Source organism: Bos javanicus, chromosome 17 (assembly GCF_032452875.1).
Source record: "Bos javanicus breed banteng chromosome 17, ARS-OSU_banteng_1.0, whole genome shotgun sequence".
Lineage (NCBI taxonomy): Eukaryota > Metazoa > Chordata > Mammalia > Artiodactyla > Bovidae > Bos > Bos javanicus.
The window spans coordinates 62,117,310-62,137,419 of NC_083884.1; the positions used below are offsets into that span (position 1 = coordinate 62,117,310).

At 44.7% G+C, this 20,110-nt stretch overlaps 1 protein-coding gene across 4 annotated transcripts in view; it reads right to left on the minus strand.

Annotated features, from left to right (window-relative positions):
* The window catches only part of RPH3A (rabphilin 3A), a 293,375-nt gene that overhangs the window by 133,745 nt on the left and 139,520 nt on the right, over positions 1-20,110 (minus strand). Inside the window, exon 1 of one of the 4 annotated variants that reach the window (XM_061384971.1) lies at positions 15,743-15,761. The exons of the other annotated variants lie outside the window; for them this stretch is intronic. The gene's annotated coding sequence lies outside the window, so the exon portion shown is untranslated. Of the gene's footprint in view, positions 1-15,742; positions 15,762-20,110 lie in introns of those variants that run through there. 4 annotated transcript variants of the gene reach the window in all.

Consider the following 20,110-nt stretch of genomic DNA (forward strand, 5'->3'; position numbering starts at 1 on the left):
CCCATCTCGGAGAATGAATTAGGTCTTCTGGGCTTGGGAAGCATACAATCCCACTCTATTCCACTCCCACCGAAACTACCGCTAAGGACAGAGAGCTCTCTGGATATTCTCAGCCCTTTTCTCCAGAAGGCTACCTACTCGGATCTTGTTACTTCAGCCTCTTGTAGAACTGAAATGCCACCAGGAGTGGCACTTAAACATGAAATCCAAGGCTTTTTATCAAAGGACATGATATATAACCACAACCATGGCAGATCTATTCTCGCTTCTGCAGAGTTTTAATTGGGACATTGAACCCTGATATTTCGTGCCCCCTATTTAAATTCATCTTAATCCATTCATTTGTTTATTCAGCAATTATGTAGTGAGGGAATCAATAAGAAAAAGACAATCTAATAGAAAAATTGTTAAAAGGTAATGAATAGGCAGTTCATAGAAAACACAAATGACTCTAGAGCGTTTGAAAAGATGCTCAATCATACTAAAAAAAAAAGGAGGGGAGGGGAGAGAATTGCAAATTAAAGCTACACTGCGATACCATTTTCCCCATCAGATTGGCAAAAATTCAAAAGGTTAATAACACACTTTGTTGGCAAGGGTGTGAGGATATAGGTATTCTCAAGCACTGTTGGTAGAAGTGTTCCTATGGTGCATAATTGGGCAATATCTATCAAAATTATGAATGCAGATATTCTTTGACACAGCAGTTTCCCTTCTGGGAATTTATCCTGCAGCAATATTTGGATTGGTACGAAATAATGTATGTACAAGGTTATTCACTGCAGAATTGTAAAAGCAAAATACTGGGAACAATCTAGATGCCTTTGAACAGACTAGTTGAATAAACAAGAATATATCCAAACAATGCATTCTATATAATTTTTTTAAAGAATGAGATCTCTTTATTCGCTGATTAGAGAAAGATTTCCATGATACACTGACAAATAACAAGACATAGAGGCATATGGATATGGCATTTCCGCAATAACACTGCCTAACAAACCACCCCAAGACTTTAAGAGTAATCATTCATTCTCATGCGCATGGACCCAAGAGCTGGCTGAAGTTCTGTCGATCTTGACTGGGTTCAGCCGGGTAGCTCTGCCTGGAGCTGCCCTTCAGGTCCTGATTGAACCTATTCCACATTCCTTATTCAAGGGCCAGGGGGAAGGGGCAATAGTTAACCATGGCATGCTCCTCTCTTGGTGTGTCATCGAACACAAGAGAGCAAGACCAGTCACATAAAAACATTTCAAGATTCTCACATCTTGTCAGCTCACACCCCATTGGCCAAAACAAGTTACATGGTCAAGTCCAAAATCAAAGGATGAAGAAAACCCACCATGAGATAACAGCTAGAGTGTGGATGTGTGGGACCACCAGAGGGGAGTGAAGAATGCGACCAACAACTGAATCTAACACTGTATCAACACACACGTATAACATTTAATTTTACTTATCTTTGTGTAAAGATGTCTGACATTCCTGCCTCCCTTGTATGAAAATCCTCTGATTACACTGATCTGCCAAATCCTAGAAAATCCAGGATCATCTTCCCGCCTCAAAATCCTTAACTTAATTGTATCTGCAAAAGTCCCTTTTGCCACACAAGATAACATATTCACAGGTTCTGGGAATTAGGACACGGACATTTTTAGAGGGCCATTATTCAGCCAACCAGAGCTGAGATTCAAACCCAGGCCCCTCTGTCCCCTAATCATGTGTTCTTTTCACTGTTCCTTGCTGCCTCGAAGAAATCCGGTGTTTATTTCTGGGAAATCATTAATCCCAGGGTTTTTGTGGGTCTATGAGGAGAAAGAAGCATATTTCTCTGCAGATTGGACAAGACACAATAATAATACACATTCTACCAAAGAGAAATGTCCCCCCATTTCCAACTGCAGTGGGCAGCGTAATTCATAAGGTAGGGCAACAAAAGGTGATCCTCACCACCCCTTGCCGTTTGCCAGGTGAGGCTCCAAGAAGTGGCCAATGTGACTTTTCTGCACTACTCATTTGTTTCCTTGTTTGTTATCTCTTTCACTTGAATGGCAGCCTCAGGAGAGTGAGGACATATCCATCATACCCATCATAGTGCCCCAGAGCCCCAAAGAGCCCAGAACAGAGTTGTCATTTCATTGATAAATGCAAACCCCAAAGGTGCCCTGACCCAATGGATAGAATTTCACTTGGGTATGAAATTTGAAGATGGGGGAGGGGATCAGGTGGGCTCTGCCCAGAATCCCCTACCTTTGGGAAGGGTCGATGTGAAAGCTGAGGTCCCTGGTCAGGATCATAATGATGGGGAAATGTGAGCAAGATAATGTTTGCTTAGCTGTACCCTTCTGAGAACAGAGATTACATCTCTTGAACATTCTACATGAAGCATTCTGAATCGATCGTGCTTAGACATCAATAACAATCCACCTATGAAAAATTCTCCCACAAGGGCACAAAGATAGATGTACAAGGATATTCACTGTACTGTTTGTAGCAGCAAAAATACTGGACACAACCCAAATGTCTATCAATACGGACTTGGGGAAATAAATGACCATACAGTCACAATGATGGAATGCTATGCAGCTATTAAAAGAATGAGACAGATGGGGGAAAATGCCCAAGATATATTGCTAAATAAAAACAGTAAGTTGCAGGAAAGTGTATAAAGTATGGTCCTATGTTTAAAAAAACAATATATATCAAAACTCATCGAACTGTGTACTTTAAGATCTGTGCATTTTACTGTACATAAATTATAACTCGATGCCTTCTAGTTCTTTGATTTTAAGAAGCAATTTTTCACATTGTTTTTGAAATGAAGACTTGCCTTTTCATGTGATGCAGCATTTTATGTTTTGTTGAAAGGCTGTTAAGTCAAAAGAGCAACTTACCGATGATGATGGTTTAGAAGAAGAAATACAAAGGAAATACATTAGAATATACATAGACAGTAAACAAGAGATAAGTATATACGTAGAAAAGCTAAAAATATAAACATTTTGAATTTAGGAGTGAAATAATGGAGAGTAGAAGGTGTGGGAACTAAGTAATATTTTTCTATAATTGAATTTTTCACTAGGGACACACATTCCTTTGGTAATGAGAAATAAATTAAGGTTAAGGAAAAACCCTTTCTGTGACCTATACCTTTTGTGGGGAAGAGTGAAAACCCACTTCGTATTTAGGAAACTCTGGGGCATCAAATCCTGGGGAAGGAAATGGCAACCCACTCCAGCATTTTTGCCTGGGAAATCCCATGGACAGAGGAGCCTGACGGGCTACAGTCCATGGGGTCGCAGAGTTGGACACGACTAAGCGACTAAGCACACAGGGGCATCAAAGGGGCATTTGACAATTTAACAACCAAGGGAACTGAACTTCATTTGTGCTGTTAAAATAGAAAGAACTTTGTTGTTTTCTGCTTATAAAAGTAATATGTATTCATTGCATGATTAAACACCCAAACAACACAGAAAATTGACACTGAAAGTTACCCACCGTCCCACACTCTACCCCCTCAGAGAGAGCGAACCTGAACATTGGGGTGCATACCCCCACTTTCAAAGGCAGCACCAATCTATACATACTGTTTTAAAACCAATTCCATCCCTCTTAATATGTAAAGAACATCTTTGCATGTCATAATACTATAATACATACATACACGGTATCATTTCAATGATCCCAAATATATTCCATCACATTTTTATACTGTAATTGGTATAAAAGAGACCCTGTTGCTGAACATCTACATTGTTCCAAATTTTTTGTCAATGTAAATAAAGGTAAAGAGAAAAATCTCATACATTTATCTTTAAGCATTTATCTGATTATTTACTCCTCAGTAATTCCTAGAAGTTTAACTTGCTGAGTAAAGAATGTTGCACGCTCTAAGGGCTTCTGATCCTTGTGACCATATTTCTTCTCCATAACAGGAGTCGTCATTAGCATTATAAAATGTTGAACATGGACTTCTTGCCAAGTCTTTCGGTCCTCTGAACAATCCCATGAGACTGGTGTTTTTATTATCTCTCATAGGAAACTGAGGTTCGAGAGGTATATAACCTCTTGACATCACACAACTGAAAACTAGCAGAGCCAGAAATAAGAGACAGAACTGTCTTCAAAGGGCAGGCTCACAATCACAGCACTTTGCTGCCTGCATTTGAGCAAGCTCCAGGAGTTGGTGATGGATAGGGAAGCCTGGCATGCTGCAGTCCTGGGGTCACAAAGCGTCAGACACGATTGAGTGACTGAACTAATCAATTTGCCTCCCAGAATAGTCCTATCATTTCATCATCCAGCCAACAGCGCATGAGAAAGCCCATGTCCTCGCTTTCTCCCGCTTCGTCCAAACTGAGTATTTTCATTTGAATCATGTAAGGAGAATGCAGTTGCAAGCAACAGAAAGCTCAACTCAAACTGCCTTAAATAATTAAGTGATTCATTGGCTCAAAACAACAAGTCCTACGGAAAGCTAATGTCAAGAACAGCCTGACTGTGCAGCACAATTATAAGACAGAGGTTCAGGTCTTTTTCCTTCCCTCTGTGTCCAGGGTGGCTTCATCTTCCACTTGACTCTCCTTCATGGTCTTGAGACAACTCCCAAGGCTGTGTGTTTAATTCCCCAAGTCCAAACAGGAAAGAGAAGGCTGACTTTGGAAGTCCTCTCAGAAGAGTAGGAAAGATTTTCCAGATCCCTTAGCTTCTCCTGGAGAAGGCAATGGCACCCCACTCCAGTACTCTTGCCTGGAGAGTCCCATGGACAGAGGAGCCTGATGGGCTGCAGTCCATGGGGTCACTGAGAGTTGGACACGACTGAGTGACTTCACTTTCACTTTTCACTTGCATGCACTGGAGAAGGAAATGGCAACCCACTTCAGTGTTCTTGCCTGGAGAATCCCAGGGACGGGGGAGCCTGGTGGGCTGCTATCTATGGGGTTGCACAGAGTCAGACATGACTGAAGTGATGCAGAAGCAGCTTAGCTTCTCCGTGGCTTGAATTGCCCCAGAAGCTCATCTTGAACCAGTAACTGTGGCCAGGGGGTAGGATTGTGATGATGAGTTTATGCCTGAGCTATATATTTGCATTCCTAGATCCCAGAGGAGGGGCTGATTTCTTCCCTGGTGGCTCAGATGGTAAAGAGTCTACCTGTGGTGCAGGAGACCTGGGTTCAATCCCTAAGTTGGGAAGATCCCCTGGAGAAGGAAATGGCAACCCACTCCAGTATTCTTGCCTGGAAAATCCCAAGGGTGGAGTAGCCTGGTGAGCTACAGTCCACAGGGTTGCAAAGAGTTGGACACGACTGAGCAACTAACACACAAAGACAAAAAGGCAAAAGGCTATAGAGAAAATGCGTGGAATGACAATCAGGACACTATCAAGAGGAGAAAGGCTGCTTTGGGGGGTGGTAGAATGCACTTTTGTGCCCCACCATCTCCTCCTGGGCTCTCCATTGTAGTGCACCCTACATGCTAGTCTCTCCTTGCTCATGGCAGCGAGATGTATCAGGGAATTACTATCCCCAGGGAGCAACGTGCAACCAGTAGCGGTAGAGGAGGCGTATAAATAGCCCAGCTCCCTCACCCTTTTAGGTGGGCCATCGTGTTCTACAGTAATCCCTAGAGTTCTCCAGTGGGACTAAGCTCCAGCTGCCCACAGTAATAACTGACTGGTGATTCGGTCTTTTCCGGTCCCTTCTCTTCCATTCTCATATCCCCACTCACCTCCCAGGGTTTCTTGGTTTCTTACAAATCAACTTAACGCCGGACTCCCTGACTTGGGGTCTGTGTATGGAGAATCCAAATAATGACTGTTAATGCAGCGGCAAAGTCCACTACATTGTTCCTTTTGGTCTGTGTCTAATTTAAGCACATTCTGCAAAGATAAAATTGCAGCCTTATGATGGAAGACAGACATTTACGCGGTAGCTCTCCACGCTGATGAAAGAACAGTACCTAGCCCTAAGCTACCTCCTTCACCTTCAGTGTGAAGGAGAAAAGAGGCCCCCTTCCATCAGAAACCACTTTGCATGCACAGCTACCTCAACAGTGACCAGACAAGAATGTATTACTAAGCCCCCCATTGGGAGACTGTCCTGCAGATAGAGACATCTGGGCTCCTTGGCGAGATTCCTTTAGGAAAAAGAGTGAGAACTCTCTCCCACGGTAAATTGGAGTTTTTAATATATCTCTTTCCGGGAGTGCTTGCTATAAACAAGCTATCAATCTGGTTGAGTGATAAAAAGGAAGCCCTTCTTCAAAAGATGCCACAGATTAATTTTTAAGTTCACTCCCAAAAGATGTAATCCCCTCTTTTGCACCTGTTAATGGGATTTGCACAACAATCATTTGTCTATAATTAATTGCCATATAGCTTTGCATGGCTGCATGCAGCATTGGCAAATGGCTGATATCTATCAGAAAAAGATATGTGCGCAGCTTCCTTTTAGGGAATGAGCCATAAACTAAGCAGATTTCTAGCTCAGAAATGGTGCTTTTCAAAGAGGAAAAATCTCTAGACTCTTTTAAATGGGGCCCAATTTCTCAGCCTGAGAGTAGGAAAGGAATTAAAAGATGACTGAATTCAACTGCCTCCTTTTACAGACGAGAGAACTGAAGGCCAGGAAAAAGAAATCTCTAAAATTACTAAGTGAGTTAGTGCAGGGTTAAAACATCCCAACGCCCAGCTCAGTGCTTGTCCCATTAAGCCCTCTGCCCACACCTCCAAGCACTGATGAAACAGACAAAACATATTTCTGTTCCCAGAAGGCAGGGCTGCAGGCTGTTCGATCAAATGGATTGAAAGCAGAGGCAGAAAGAATGCCTGGCCTAGAATGACCTTGAAAACACATCACTCTCTCTCTCGCTCCTCAGAGGAGACTAATTCTGGGATGAACTAGAATTCTTGCGATAACATACAGACAGTTACTTAGACCAACAGTATCAAATGCAAATGTCTTTAATCTCCATGTAGGCAAAACATGGGCAGAGAAGGTGGGAGGTGAACCTCAGGAAGTGGTGGGGACTGAGGCAAGTATGAGAGCCCCTGAGCATCTCAACCATCCCAGCACTGACAGATCATCTACATTTTTAAAGAGAGACCGAAAGTCCAAAGTGTGATATGAAAAAGTATTTCATGATATCTTCCAGCTTTTAAATCTTGGTAATTGGCATAATTTCTTAAATAAAAGATTTAATCTCCATACAAGTCAAACAAAATATATCATCTCCCAAAATATCAGTTTGTAACTACTGGCACAGGGTAATAACACCTGGTGACAGAGCTGGTCATTCATTCATTCAAACATGCGTTCATTTGTTCAGGGTTGATAAGAGTGATTCTTAAATCTTTCTACACTTTAGAATCACCATGGAAGCTTAAAAATCCCAGGTCTTACATCATACCAATCACACCAGCATATTCAGGAGTGGGCGATGGGCATCAGGATGTTTCAAATACACCTGGATAATCATCCAGTGTGCAGGAAAGTTTGGAACAGCTGGTCTACAATGAGCCAGGCTATGGGTTAGCTACTAGGGACACAAGGATGACCAGGACAAACATATTCCCCGTCTTCACAGGGCTTAGAGCCCAGTGAGGCATTCAAACAGGTAACCAGATGTAGCCATGGCTGTCAGCTATCCACCAAACCTGTTCTCCTCCCCACCATCTTCCAGGGCACACGCCAGACTGAAGTTTTCCTGGTGTCTTCTGCAGATAGATGGAGCCACACATGGGAATGCTGACCAATAAGCACGTGAGCAGAAGCCATTTGTGCCACTGCCAGGGGTAACTCATGACACATAGCAGGTGTGCGTTTCTTTGCTATTTGATTCCTGCCGCCAGGTTATTCAGGATGGCAGAGCCACTGTCCACCCAGGTCAATGGGTCTGTGACCAATGGTGAGGACCATTTATTGACCTAGACATGTCCCCTCTGAACAGCTGTTGAGATCTTGTTACAGCAGCCCAACCAATGCACTAAACAATTATAATAAAGACTATGACAGCAACAGCATCAGATGCTGGGGGAGCACAGATGGAGATGTGAGGAGGCAATCAGGGAGGGCCTCCCATTTATTCACATGCTCGTTCATCCAACAAATATTTCCTGAGCGCTTGCTATGCACCAGGCGTTGTTCTGGATGCAATTAATGAAATCAGTTAATAAGTTATTATATAAAAATCCTGTTTAAGAGGGATACAGCAATGAAGGAAAGACTCAAAAATCCCTGTCCTCATGGAGTTTAGGCTCTTCAAAGTATAAGGTGGCATTTAAACTGAGACCTGAAGGATAAAAAGGCAGGCAGAAATCTGGGAAGGGAACACAGATATCAGTGCTCCTGGGAAGAAGAAAGACACGTCATGCAACAGCCATGAGAGTGGGAGAATGTGGCACTTTGCAGGAGCTTCAGGGCTTCCCAGGTGGCGCTAGTGGTAAAGAACCCACCTGCCAATGCAGGAGACATGAGAGACACAGGTTCAATCCCTGGGTCGGGAAGATCCCCTGGAGAAAGGAATGGCAACCCACTCCAGTATTCTTGCCTGGAGAACTCCACGGACAGACGAGCCTGGTGAGCTATAGTCCATGAGGTAGCACAGAGTCGGATACAACTGATGTGACCTAGCATGCATGCACGCCAGTAACTGGGCATGACTAAAGCACAGAGCAAGAAGCTGGGGGTGATGAGTGGTAAGACAAGAGACAGAGACTGAGACCGAGAGACGTCCAGATAGAAAAAGAAACTGGCAGAAACACAGAGAGGGAGACAGAGCAAGGCAGAGAAACTGTCAGAGACAGAAAGACAGAACCAGAGAGACATCTGACAGGGACAATGTGACAGGCACCACAGAGCCACCTCCTCCTGATCCCACACCTCTCAGGCCTTCCTTTGACAAGGGAGACGATGTCCACATTGACTTAGGTTTACCTTGCTTTGCTGAGTAGGTAAATATTTGATCTCCTACAACTCCCAGAGATTTCTCCTGGGTGAAAAAAGCATTGTTAATTAGCCGGAGAGCAAGCCCATGACGGGCTGGGACAGAGCTGGGGTGAGGTTTGTAATTCACACACTGGGGCTTGGGTTGAGGAGCCATCACGAGACTTGAGTTCTAGACCCTCCTTGACTCCACGCAGCAGTGGGGCCTGTGCCTCAGTTTCTTCATCTGTAAAATGAGCAGTTTCCTACTCTGACATTCCATGGTAGCACTTACCGAGGTTTGTGATCCTATATTTAATTGTGAAATTGTTTAATGGATGCTTTGAAAGCTTGAGAGAGATGTGTGTGTCTGTCTTATTCACAGATGAGTGCGTAATACATGTTCAAGAGCACTGACTTGTTTAAAAAAAGAAAAAAGGAAAGGAGTGGGAGGAAGAAGGATAGAAGGAAGGAAAGAAGAATGGAGGGAGGAGGAAGGAAGGGAATGATGTTGAAGACATAATGAGTGCTATGGCAAGAAAGCAAGGAAGAACAGGATACAAGGGGACTTAACCTCACCTGGATTAAATCTTTAGGAAGAGAAACCCAGCAGGACGGATCTAAAATGGCTTTGCTGAATTTCCCCAGGGAAGCTCATACATTTTTATACCTCTTGTAGAGGCACCCACACGTTCCACAACCACAGAGGAAGGAGAAACTGGCATATACAGGTGGCCACCACCAGGAAACCAGCAAGTTGGGTGGCCAAGCCCCTCACCAGCCCTCGCCCCCACAGTGCAGGTTGAGTGACAGTGGCATGCTGGGGGAGAACCTGTGTGAGCAGCCTGGCTCCTAGACATTGTGGAACCAGCCCAGGCTTCCCCTGGGGCTTGATGGTGGTTCCATAAAATCCCCAGGTGCTTGTTCCTCTCCCTCCTCCTTCTTAGGGTGGAAGTCTGGGAATTTGCTCCTTTCTAGCTAAAGCTGACTATTTCTAGACAGTGGGAGGACTTGGGATTTTCCAAGGATGAAACAGGAAGTGAGTTGGTAATAGGAACAAATGAGGAAGTGACAGCACGTTTGTGGAAACAACTGCTCAGGAGATCAAATACATAAAGACGGGTGACTCCATGAGCCCCTGACAATAAAGCAAATGTGAACAAATGAATAAATGTGGATAAAGGAAGCTCCTCCTGATCAGAGAATGCAGCAAAGAAATGTAAAGGGAATGATGGAGTTAGAAGTGAAAAGTGAAATACTCAGTCATGTCTGACTCTGAATGATCCCATGGACTATAGCCCACCAGGCTCTTCTGTCCATGGAATTCTCCAGGCAAGAATACTGGAGTGGATTGTCATTTCCTCCTTCAGGGGATCTTCCCAACCCAGGGATTGAACCTAGGTCTCCTTGCAGGCAGAATCTTTACCATCAGAGCCAGCAGGGAAACCCTTCAGAAAACCTTCAGTGGATGCTAAAACTAAAAGCTAAACATTGATGGGTGAAGTGAAGTGAAAGTCGCTTAGTTGTGTCCGACTCTTTGCGACCCCACGGACTATATGGTTTATGGAATTCTCCAGGCCAGAATACTGGAGTGGGTAGCTGTTCCCTCCTCCAGGGGGTCTTTCCAACCCAGGAATTGAACCAAGGTCTCTGACGTTGCAGGCAGATTCTTTACCAGCTGAGTTACTAGGGAAGCCCAACACTGATGAGTAGCAAGAGAGATTTATATACAAAATCCAAAGTAACTCCCCACAACTTCCTTATTAATCACAAAGAGGATGATAGCAGCCTTCAGTGGAGAAACCTGTTGGCCACATAAATCAAGTGATCAAGGTGACCCTCACCAGGAGTAGGACAAGTCGACAGCATGCACTTCCTGATATGATGTACTGAGAATTCAGCATCACATCTGCATTATCCCTGCTGAAAGTACACAGCCTGACTCTGACCACAGTGAAGCACCAGGGAAGCCCAAATTAAGAAACAGTCTACAAAAGAACAGGCTTGAATGGTTCAAAGGTGGCAAGGTCAAGAAATGGAGAAGGGCTGAACAGTTGTTCCAGGACAGGGAAGGCTAAAAAGACATGAGAACTCAATTCAATGCAGAAACTTAGATTGGATTCTGGACAGAGAATGAAAATATATTACTGAGAGAGTTGACAAAATTTGAAAGTGGATGTGGATTCGATAACCATGTTACAGAGATGTTAAACTTCTGATTTTGAAAACTGAATTGTGGTTACATAAGAAAGCATTCTTTTTCCTGGAATACACACTGAGTTATTTAGTGGTTTAAAAAAAAAAAAAAAAACAACTAGAAGAATCTGAATATCAAAGCAGAGGGTAAGGGCTGGTTTTAGGGGTTGGAGGAACTGTTTTCAAATCCCAGGTCTATTATACCCTCACTGTGTGACCTTGGGCAAGCCACCTGCCTCTCTGAGCTTCAGTTTCCCCATCTCTAAAATGAGACTAAATGGTTAAGACTCCACACTTCCAATGTAGGTGTCACAGGTTCGATCCCTGGTTGGGGAGCTAAGATCCCACATGCCTAGTGGCTCAGCCAAAAACAGAAACAAAATGAGGCTGCTGATGGTGCCTGTCTTCACAGGATTTTTGCAAAGATTTGATGAGGTAACCAATTGCAAGTCCTGAGCACAGTCTCTGGTGCATAAGGACATTACAGGCAGCTCTCAAGCTACACGTCTCTGGGTTGGAGGAGGTCCTCAGTCTTTCAGTCTCGCTTTCCTCCCAAGTGAGGGCCTATTAGGAAATGCTGTCTAAGGAAAGAAGCATGATTCTAAATACTGAGGAAAAGACAGAGATGTTAGTGCCGTAGTCTAATCCTTTTGCTTTACAAATGAGGAAAATCTTTGAATCTCCCACAGCGGCTAACATTTTTGGTCTTGCCCATAATAGGTGTTCATTAAAATTTTGGTGAGTCTGACTGAACCTGGTGAAGCCACTTGACCTTGATAGTTCAAGGCTTCAAAGATAGTCAGGATCAAAGACTGAGCATGAAAGCACGTATGTGCCATTACTAGAAAGTGGAGATGAAGGCAAACCAGAAGGAAGTCTCACCCACATCTCCCCATGAAATCTTACCAGTCCTCAAACCTGCATCTTCCTGGATTGTCTGGGTGAGCTCTGAACATAATTACAAGTGGGAGGCAGAGAGAGATTTGACTCCAGTAGAAGGCAGAGAGGAGATGACAGAAGCAAGAGGCTGGAGAGAGATGACTGCTGGCACGGGCTATGATGCAAGGAATATGGGTAGAAGCTGAAAAAGACAAGGAAATGAATTCTTCCCTAGAGCTTACTGCCAACACCTTGATTTTAGCCCCAGGAAACCCATTTTGGACTCCTAGCCTGCATGACTCTAAGATAATAAATACGTATTGTTTCAAGCCATTGAATTTATGATAATTTGTTACAGCAGCCATTAGAAACTAATACCTGTGCACCATGTCATCTCACAACTCCCTTGTTCCTCATAGCACTGTGACATCAGGAGCAATATTTACCCAACAAAGAACCAGACTTTCTCCTTCAGACCTGGAGGGATAATGACCCCCTCCCTATCCACCACACTGATAATAACCCCCATCTAGAATTCCAAATAAGAAATGATAAAGAATACAAAAGCCCTCTGAGAATCCTCAGATATATCCAAGAAGGCATTGGACTCCTCACAATACATAGGATGAGTGTTTGGACCATTTGTATTCTGATTTTGAAGGGACAAGCGATCCCGAAAGTGTGGAGGAACAGGTGACATCCAAATGGTATATGCAGGTGGCACTTTCAGACTTTGAACTTGAGCACTAATGGTCAAGGCCTCCCAATCATAATGCAGAGTAGAGATGTGTCTGAATCTCTGCTGAACCGGGGTGTTAATTACATGTCTGCGAGACAGAGACAGTCGGTGAGAAGGCTAAAATTAGCCAACAATCTGATACGTTGACACTTGGCATCAGTAACTGAAGCTTCTATGAAAGACATATTTATGAGGTGAGCTTATGTTTCATGATGACATGCAGGCTTTCAGAAGCCCCAAGAAATTCTAAAAGTTCAGCATTTTCTCTCCATGCACCTGGCTATAATGGTGAGAAAAGCTGCTGGCTTGCCCCCTCCTTGAGGTTGAAAAGGGAAGAAAATGAGAGGGGCAAAGACATCAGATTAAACGCCAAGTCTTTGTCACTGGAATGTGTTTTTCTGGTGACATTCATTAACGTGCATACCCAGAATCAATGCTTTTCAGAAAAGTAAAGCAGAGTAAGTCTTTGTGGCTAACTATAGAATTAATTGTGCTTCAATTGCTGGAACTCATGCCTAGAGTCTCCAACCTGGGAAAACCATTATTATATGCCAGAAACTGAACCAAAGGTTTAACTAAAATTATCTCATTTAATCCTCACAAACACATCAGGTGATGGGTACTATTATTATTCCCTATTACAGATCAGGAAACCAAGGCTCAGAGAAGTGAAGTAACTTAGGCAGCTAAGGCAGGATTTTCCAAGGATTGAAGTAGTTACAACAGAGAGAATTTAATGCAGGGAATTGATCACATGGACAAGGAGGGAGCAAAGATGGTGAAGCCACCCAGAGATTAGAAATAGCAGAAAGAAGACCTGCACTCAGGCTGCAGGATGGAGGAAGAGTCATATACCTGGGGCCCTAGGAAGAGGTTCACCTGGTGGAAGCTGGAGCCTTGAAGGGAGCAGAGAAGAAAGAGCAGAAATACCCTGGTTCCCTCCCTCTTCCCACTTTCTAGTATAAGGCCAATGCCTCTCACTGGCCAGACCTGGCAAGAAGCCAGCCAACAAAGAAGTCTGAGTTATGCAGCCCACAGGGATTGAAACAGAGCAGGACTCTATGGTCCTTGCCTCACCATGTCCTCTACCTGCCTTCTGTCTGTGCAAAACTTTAGTCAAAGAATAAGTTTAATCAGAGAAGTAAGAAATGCAGAAGCAAAGGAAAACAGTCAAGAGACTAAATAATAATATATTATCAAGCATAGTCAACCCTGAAAATTCATTGGAAGGACTGATGCTCAAGCTGAAGCTCCAATACTCTGGCCATCTGATGCAATGAGCCAACTCATTGGAAAAGACCCTGATGTTGGGGAAGATTGAAGGCAGAAGGAGAAGGGGACGACAGAGGATGAGATGGCTGGATGGCATCACCGACTCAATGGACATGAGTTTGAGCAAGCTCCAGGAGATGGTGAAGGACAGGGAAGCTTGGCGTGCTGCACTCCATGGGGTCGCAGAGTGGGACGCAACTGAGCAACTGAACCACAACAAAGCATAGTCAAAGACCTTTGGTTCTTTCTCAAGGGCTGTAGATAATAATCTGAGCCATATCCTGTGAGCTGTCTTATAGATACTAAAACACCAGGGTGAAGAAGTTTACTACAGATGACCAGACATGAGCTGCCATGACTCTGAGAACTGGCCATGAAGAAATGGGAGCAAATGGACCCTGGAACTGAAGATCAACTGTGCCTAAAACCACCAAGATGATGCAGGTCAGACTACTGATGACCAATTTGAAGACGACTGTTAGAGATAACTGTGCTGTTTCTGCATGTAGCCCCTCTCCCACTTCTATCTATAAAAGCTCTCACCTCCCTGTTTGGGCTGGGTTAGGGGCAGCGGGCGGTGGTGAGGCAGTCTGCCTTTGAACAGACATCCGCCACCCTCTCCTCTGCAGTTGCCAGCATGTGAAATAAAGCAAACTTTCCTTTCCACCAACCTGGCCTGTTTACTGACTTTCGAGCAGCAAGCAGCCAGACCCACCACATGCCTTTTGGTAACAGGATATGCTCCCAGTCCCAGGAGAGCTAGGAAGGGCCTTAGCCAGAATATGACACAGGTCTGCACCATCCCAGTAAATCACAGGTCCTTTCACGGGAGAACACAGAGGCCAAATGTCAACTTCTTCCGGATAGCACCTGCGGTCGCCCACAGACCCTGAAGAGGCTCAGGTAACCCTTCTGGATTCTAGGCAATGCTCCCTGTAGGCAAAAGGGGGGTTGCCCAGAGGACTGAGTCCCAAGCCTGGCTCAGGGAACAGCTCCTTGTGTGACTTTAGACAAATATTTTTACCCTCTCGGAGCCTCAGTCTCCTCCTCCGGTACACGGGTAATAGAAATACACCCCTCGCAAAACTGATTTACAAAGCACCAGGTATTCCAAAAATGGACCAAATTACACCACTGCTACCATCAGTAGTATGTAACCTATTCACAGGATTATCATTTTATTTATAGGCGGTGGGCTCTCATGAGGAGACAAGATCAGGAGAGAAGAAAAATGAGTTTCTCAGTCATGTCTACAGAGCTGTCCTGGGCATTCTCTCAGAGACCCTTCTGCTATCAAGTAAACTTACTCAAGCTGAATAACAGTTATACGACCTGCTTCCAGGAAACAATATCTAGGGATGCCGTAAACTGTTTATTCTGGCTTCTCCTTAATGAGTGCATTTACCTCACGCTGTGACCTTCCTTTACTTTCCTTAGAAAATTATCCTCTAGAAAGTAAAGAGAAAGCCAAATACCTAAAGCAAACAAACCCAACTCCCAGACCCCCGTAGATCTGTTGTGAGCCTTTGCCTTAGAAGGGATCAGGGAAATGCAAGTCACCATTAAGACAATGAAATGTATAAGGTGGGGACATTTAGCACGAAGTTGCCTGAGCTGCTCTGCAATGACTGGATGGGCTTCATTTGTTCTGCATCTGGCCATCCAGTGAGTCACTTGCTGTTTCTGTTTGGGCTGGAGATATGGTGGCTCCCCAAATGTCAACACCACTCACCTTCCAGGGGGACCCTCCTCACTTCCTCCACACCTGCACCCTGGAGGCAAAAGAGGGGAATCATGTAAAACAGGGCTACTCAAAACACAATCTCAAAAATGCTTACTCTCTATACCATATTGAATAGCACTCCCCTCTGCCAAATGAATGTCCTCCTAGAGCTTCTGAATGTAACCTTATTTAGAAACAGAGTCTTGGTAGATGTAATGGGTTAGGATGACATCATATTGGTTTAGAGTGGCCCTAAGCCCAATGACTGGTGTCCTTACAGGAAGAGAACACACACAGTGATGCTCACAAGGAGGAAAGTCATGTGATGATGGAGGCAGAGATGGAAGTGATGCATCTACAAGCCAGGGAATCTTGGTAGAGGCCAGGGAAGCTGCTCAACACCCTACAATGCCCAGGATAGCCCTCATAACAAAGAAATGTCCATCCTAAAATGTGCTAAGGTTGGAAAACCAGGCTAAATAGGCTAAATGAGTCAAAGTCAAGGTGAATTTAAGATGAGTTTTGAAGGATGTGTAGAAGTTTATGAAGTGAAGAGGAGGGGAAAAGGCCTTCTAGGCAGAGAAAACAGCCTATTCAAAAGCAAGAAGGAAACTAAAGGGCAAGGCCTGTTCAGAGAAAGGGGACAGCTCAGTATGAGCAATAAAGCAGAGTAGGGCTGGATCCCAATGGACCCAACTAAGTAGTCTGAATTTCATCCTATTAGCAATGGGGAGCCATTTACAGTACTTGAACAGGGTGGACAATATCATTACTGAATGATAATCTCATATGAAAAATTAAGGGAAGATGAGCAAAGCCAGGGGTAAGAGGCCATGAAGTCAGTCTGGTTCCCCACACCTTCTCTGCCCAGCCTCCAGTTAATCTTACATCTAGGCATCTAATCTCTGGCAGACCTGACTGGAAAGTGGTGTTCTCCATCCCAGACTCTGCCAGGCACACATTCAAACAGCCATGGGCCTTAGTGACACTGCTGGCCCTGCCTGGGAAATCCTGACTCAAACAGGAAAGAGTACAACAGCTTTCCAACCCCTGCCCTCTGGCATTTCCAGCCATTTTCACTTGGAAGAGACTTTGTTTCCTGCTCCCTTAATGAGGGGGAAGGCAGACTAATTTGAGCTCTCCTTAGAGGCCCACACAGAGACACAAAGAAGTTCCTAAGGCTCTGTCCTCAACGCTCTCCATGTCTTCTCCCTTTCTTTCTATCGACCTTGTCTGCAAAATGGTTTTAAGGTCACAGTGGAAAGGCCAAGCCTTACCTCCTGCCAGGGGACACAGAGACACCCCCTAACCTCCCAGCAAATCAGCCACTTGCCATCTTTGCCATGAGCCTGCAGAATCAATATCATGCTCTCAGATCTTGTTTTTTCCTTCAGTGATCTTCCCATCTTTGCCATGAGCCTGCAGAATCAATACCATGCTCTCAGATCTTGTTTTTTCCTTCAGTGATCTTCCCAAGGACTTTATCTCTGCTCTGTGGCAGTCAGGGTCACAAACACTAGAGTCTCCATTTCAGGAGTGTGGTGGACTCATTCATCATTTGACTTGGACAAGTGACCTCTCCTGTGGGTCTCATGTTCCTCATCTATAGAGTGGGAATAGTAAGTTCTCTAATCAAAGGATTGTGCAGGGATTCATGGAAACCATGCATGTAAATTGCTTAGTACAGTGGTTGGCATGTAAGAAACACCTAACAGATTGTATAGTAATAATATCATGGTTCAGATCAGATCAGATCAGTTGCTCAGTCATGTCCGACTCTTTGTGACCCCATGAACCACAGCACGCCAGGCCTCCCTGTCCATCACCAACTCCCGGAGTTCATCATGGTTACTGAGTCACCTAATGCTGCATGACCTTTCATACTCCCCTATTTCTTGCTACAAGATCCAAAACCACAAAAGAAAAAGGCGGAAGGGGAGGAAAAATTCTCAATGTCCATTTACATGTTTGCCATACCTGCTATGTGCATGCATGCCCTCCTCTAAGCCTCATATGGGGCTTCTCAGGTGGCTCAGTGGTAAAAAGAATCTACCTGCCAATGCATTGAGACATGGGTCTCAACCCATTGAGACATGGGTTCAATCCCTGCATCAGGAAGATGCCCTGGAGGAGGAAATGGCAACCCACTCCAGTATTCTTGCCAGGGAAATCCCACGGACAGAGGAGCCTGGTGGGCTGCAGTCCATGGGGTTGCAAAGAGTCAGACACGACTAAGCGACTGAGTACACACACATGCAAACTTCCCATGGCAGCCTTGGAGATTTTCCTCCAAGAAAGAATTTCCTTTAGCTCTGAGAACCTTCAGGATCAACTACAGCATTCAAGGCGAGGCTGCCTTCTCAGGCAGCCCCAGACAACAAGCATGGCAGGGGTGCCACAGCCTAGCCATTTCTGTCCAACATAGGGTTCTTCTAATAGGCGATCTTTACTCCAGGGGCCCCCATTGGATTGGCCAAGACTTGAGCAGATCTGCATGTTGGCCTGAAGGCTCTCCTTGCCCATTCTGCTTCCTTCCTCCTTTGTCTTTCACTGGCATCAACCTCCCAATAAACCTCTTGCACCCGTAGCTCTGTCTCAGTGTCTACTTCTTGGAGGACCTACTGAAATACCTCAAAACAACTCTAGATGCTGTATCTGTGTGTGTGCCTCTGTGTGTGTGTGTGCAAGTGTTAAGAGTGTGTTTCCTTAGGACTTCCCTGGTGGTCCAGAGGTTAAAAATCTACCTTGCAATGCAGGGGGTGCAGGTTCGATCTCTGGTCAGGGAACTGGATCCCACATGCCACAGTAAAGATCAGTGATCCTGAATGCTGCAACTAAGACCTGGAGCAGCCAAACTAAATGATTATTTTTTTAAAATATAGAGTGTATATGTTTCCTTCCTTGTAGCATGGAGTCATCCTGGTCTACCCATCATGTGAATTAACTCTGCAAAACATAAGACCTTCATTTCGAGTGTAAGATGCTTGTGCAAGCCAGTGGATGGGACCAGCACCCAGCACGGTGCCTGGCACATGGCAGGAGTCACTCAATACCTATTCGTTCCATAAATGACTAATTGACTGTAACATGGTGTTCAGGACACTCCTCTGAACACTGTAGGACAGTGCTCTGCATCTTACAAAAGTGAAAAACATTCAAAAGGAATTGTTTTTAGTCCGGACCCAGTAATAACAAGAGGAGCCAGTCTGTACTGAGAGCTATGGTGGACAAGGGATGCACCCCCTGGCTCCCCTACAAGGAAGGATGTGCCACCCTAGCTGCAGAGCCACCTCGCCTGAGGTCACCAGCACCCCAGCTTGGCCCACACCAGTGACTGATGGGTGTTCAGGACACAGACCCACCGGCTATTCTAGCTCTGGAGCACACTGTGGGCTCAGTTGGAGCAATCATTGGGCCCTCCTCGCAGCTCCAACCTCTCCCTCTGCTCTTTCCTGCTCCCATCCCCTCGTTTTCACTGGTGTTGATCCTGAGAGGTCTCCTTAATAAACATCCTGCCAGCTCAACTCCACTTAACGGTGCTAAGAGCATGCACCTGCATGAACTCACTGCATTCTCACTGCCACCCTAGGGGCAAGAATTATGCATCCCCCTCCATGTTGCAGACAAGAAATCCAAGGCTCACAAGGGTCACACCTCCAGCAAAAAGAGAGCTGAGGTGCAAGCCTCAGAGTGTGGGACTTCAAAGCCCAAGGTGTTACATTTTTGGAAATGAAGGTTGCCATCCTCCACCTCCAAGCTGAGTCTCAAAGGCAAGCCGCAATCTCACAAATAAGCCAAGGCAAGCACCACAGGCAAGTGCCTGACTCCCCAGACCCCTGTTTTCCCTTGAGTGTCCCCGGAGGAGGCTCAGAGGGACCCACCTTGACCCAAGAATGCCAATCAGGTAACACAAAAGGTCATTTTTAAAGGAGTCCCTGCCAAGCTGATAACAAGTTTTAAAGGATATTTAATCAAACCTATTTATCTGATTCAAGCCTGAACCCAAGAAATGAACTTGAGACTTTTCACAGCCCACTGGAAACCTGTCAAAGCAATCAAGTAAACACACAAAATACGTACCTTCTTTATGGATTTTTTTTCTTCCACTGTCTCACTGGGCAAGAGAATGAGAGAGAAAAAAGTACAAGGGATGCACCAATTTGACTGAAATATTTACTGTCTTTGGAACCAAAAGAAAACCTTTCTCCATAACAAAATGTCATTTTTTTTTTCTAGAAGACTTAATTAGAAAACCTTCAAGGGAGAAAACTCCCAAAAGGGTATGACATGATACCTCTGTCTGAAACTGTTAAATTAAGAGGAAGAGGAGTTGTAAAAAATCCACCTGCCAATGCAGGAGATGCAGGAGACGCGGGT